Source organism: Pleurodeles waltl, chromosome 9 (assembly GCF_031143425.1).
Source record: "Pleurodeles waltl isolate 20211129_DDA chromosome 9, aPleWal1.hap1.20221129, whole genome shotgun sequence".
Lineage (NCBI taxonomy): Eukaryota > Metazoa > Chordata > Amphibia > Caudata > Salamandridae > Pleurodeles > Pleurodeles waltl.
This window is the reverse complement of record NC_090448.1, coordinates 225032815-225036585: the sequence shown is the minus strand read 5'-3', so window position 1 is coordinate 225036585 and position 3771 is coordinate 225032815.

Genomic DNA, 3771 nt, shown 5'->3' with positions numbered 1-3771 from the left:
CAGGTAGACACTTTTCAAAAAACACCTCTGTTTTCTTTCAAAAAATTGGATGTGTCCACGTTGCGCTTTGGGGCATTTCCTGTCGCGGGCACTAGGCCTACCCATACAAGTGAGGCATCATTTTTATCGAGGGACTTGGGGGAACGCTGGGTGGAAGGAAATTTGTGGCTCCTCTCAGATTCCAGAACTTTCTGCCACAGAAATGTGAGGAACATGTGTTTCTTCAGCCAAATTTTGAGGTTTGCAAAGGATTCTGGGTAACAGAACCTGGTCAGAGCCCCACAAGTCACCTCATCTTGGATTCCCCTAGGTCTCTAGTTTGCAGAAATGCACAGGTTTGGTATGTTTCCCTAGGTGCCGGCTGAGCTAGAGGCCAAAATCTACAGGTAGGCACTTTGTAAAAAACACCTCTGTTTTCTTTCAAAAAATTGGAAGTGTCCACGTTGCGCTTTGGGGCATTTCCTGTCGCGGGCGCTAGGCCTACCCACACAAGTGAGGTATCATTTTTATCAGGAGACTTGGGGGAACGCTGGGTGGAAGGAAATTTGTGGCTCCTCTCAGATTCCAGAACTTTCTGCCACAGAAATGTGAGGAACATGTGTTTTGATAGCCAAATTTTGAGGTTTGCAAAGGATTCTGGGTAACAGAACCTGGTCAGAGCCCCACAAGTCACGCCATCTTGGATTCCCCCAGGTCTCTAGTTTAAAAAAATGCACAGGTTTGGTAGGTTTCCCTAGGTGCCGGCTGAGCTAGAGGCCAAAATCTACTGGTAGGCACTTTGCAAAAAACACCTCTGTTTTGTTTCAAAAAATTGGATGTGTCCACGTTGCGCTTTGGGGCATTTCCTGTCGTGGGCGCTAGGCCTACCCACACAAGTGAGGTATCATTTTTATCGGGAGACTTGGGGGAACGCTGGGTGGAAGGAAATTTGTGGCTCCTCTCAGATTCCAGAACTTTCTGCCACAGAAATGTGAGGAACATGGGTTTTTTTAGCCAAATTTTGAGGTTTGCAAAGGATTCTGTGTAACAGAACCTGTTCCGAGCCCCACAAGTCACCCCATCTTGGATTCCCCTAGGTCTCTAATTTTCAGAAATGCACAGGTTTGGTAGGTTTCCCTAGGTGCCGGCTGAGCTAGAGGCCAAAATCTACAGGTAGGCACTTTGCAAAAAACACCTCTGTTTTCTTTCAAAAAATTGGATGTGTCCACGTTGCGCTTTGGGGCATTTCCTGTCGCGGGCACTAGGCCTACCCACACAAGTGAGGCATCATTTTTATCGAGAGACTTGGGGGAACGCTGGGTGGAAGGAAATTTGTGGCTCCTCTCAGATTCCAGAACTTTCTGCCACAGAAATGTGAGGAACATGTGTTTTTTTAGCCCAATTTTGAGGTTTGCAAAGGATTCTGGGTAACAGAACCTGGTCAGAGCCCCACAAGTCACCTCATCTTGGATTCCCCTAGGTCTCTAGTTTGCAGAAATGCACAGGTTTGGTATGTTTCCCTAGGTGCCGGCTGAGCTAGAGGCCAAAATCTACAGGTAGGCACTTTGTAAAAAACACCTCTGTTTTCTTTCAAAAAATTGGATGTGTCCACGTTGCGCTTTGGGGCATTTCCTGTCGCGGGCGCTAGGCCTACCCACACAAGTGAGGTATCATTTTTATCAGGAGACTTGGGGGAACGCTGGGTGGAAGGAAATTTGTGGCTCCTCTTTGATTCCAGAACTTTCTGCCACAGAAATGTGAGGAACATGTGTTTTTTTAGCCAAATGTTGAGGTTTGCAAAGGATTCTGGGTAACAGAACCTGGTCAGAGCCCCACAAGTCAGCCCATCTTGGATTCCCCTACGTCTTTAGTGTTAAAAAATGCACAGGTTTGGTAGGTTTCCCTAGGTGCCGGCTGAGCTGGAGGCCAAAATCTACAGGTAGGCACTTTGCAAAAAACACCTCTGTTTTCTTTCAAAAAATTGTATGTGTCCACGTTGCGCTTTGGGGCATTTCCTGTCGCGGGCGCTAGGCCTACCCACACAAGTGAGGTATCATTTTTATCGGGAGACTTCGGGGAACGCTGGGTGGAAGGAAATTTGTGGCTCCTCTCAGATTCCAGAACTTTCTGCCACAGAAATGTGAGGAACATGTGTTTTTTTAGCCACATTTTGAGGTTTGCAAAGGATTCTGGGTAACAGAACCTGGTCAGAGCCCCACAAGTCACCCCATCTTGGATTCCCCTAGGTCTCTAGTTGTCAAAAATGCTGACGTTTGGTAGGTTTCCCTAGGTGCCGGCTGAGCTAGAGGCCAAAATCTACAGGTAGACACTTTTCAAAAAACACCTCTGTTTTCTTTCAAAAAATTGGATGTGTCCACGTTACGCTTTGGGGCATTTCCTGTCGCGGGCACTAGGCCTACCCATACAAGTGAGGCATCATTTTTATCGAGGGACTTGGGGGAACGCTGGGTGGAAGGAAATTTGTGGCTCCTCTCAGATTCCAGAACTGTCTGCCACAGAAATGTGAGGAACATGTGTTTCTTTAGCCAAATTTTGAGGTTTGCAAAGGATTCTGGGTAACAGAACCTGGTCAGAGCCCCACAAGTCACCTCATCTTGGATTCCCCTAGGTCTCTAGTTTGCAGAAATGCACAGGTTTGGTATGTTTCCCTAGGTGCCGGCTGAGCTAGAGGCCAAAATCTACAGGTAGGCACTTTGTAAAAAACACCTCTGTTTTCTTTCAAAAAATTGGATGTGTCCACGTTGCGCTTTGGGGCATTTCCTGTCGCGGGCGCTAGGCCTACCCACACAAGTGAGGTATCATTTTTATCAGGAGACTTGGGGGAACGCTGGGTGGAAGGAAATTTGTGGCTCCTCTCAGATTCCAGAACTTTCTGCCACAGAAATGTGAGGAACATGTGTTTTTTTAGCCAAATTTTGAGGTTTGCAAAGGATTCTGGTTAACAGAACCTGGTCAGAGCCCCACAAGTCAGCCCATCTTGGATTCCCCTACGTCTTTAGTGTTAAGAAATGCACAGGTTTGGTAGGTTTCCCTAGGTGCCGGCTGAGCTAGAGGCCAAAATCTACAGGTAGACACTTTTCAAAAAACACCTCTGTTTTCTTTCAAAAAATTGGATGTGTCCACGTTGCGCTTTGGGGCATTTCCTGTCGCGGGCGCTAGGCCTACCCACACAAGTGACGTATCATTTTTATCGGGAGACTTGGGGGAACGCTGGGTGGAAGGAAAGTTGTTGCTCCTCTCAGATTCCAGAATTTTCTGCCACAGAAATGTGAGGAACATGTGTTTTTTTAGCCCAATTTTGAGGTTTGCAAAGGATTCTGGGTAACAGAACCTGGTCAGAGCCCCACAAGTCACCCCATCTTGGATTCCCCTAGGTATCTAGTTTTAAAAAATGCACAGGTTTGGTAGGTTTCCCTAGGTGCCGGCTGAGCTAGAGGCCAAAATCTACAGGTAGGCACTTAGCAAAAAACACCTCTGTTTTCTTTCAAAAAAATGGGATGTGTCCACTTTGCGTTTTGGGGCATTTCCTGCCGCGGGCGCTAGGCCTCCCCACACAAGTGAGGTATCATTTTTATCGGGAGACTTGGGGGAACATAGATTAGCAAAACAAGTGTTATTGCCCCTTGTCTTTCTCTACATATTTTCCTTCCAAATATAGGAGAGTGTGTAAAAAAGACATCTATTTGAGAAATGCCCTGCAATTCACATGTTAGTATGGTCACCCCGGAATTCAGAGATGTGCAAATAACCACTGCTCCTCAACACCTTATC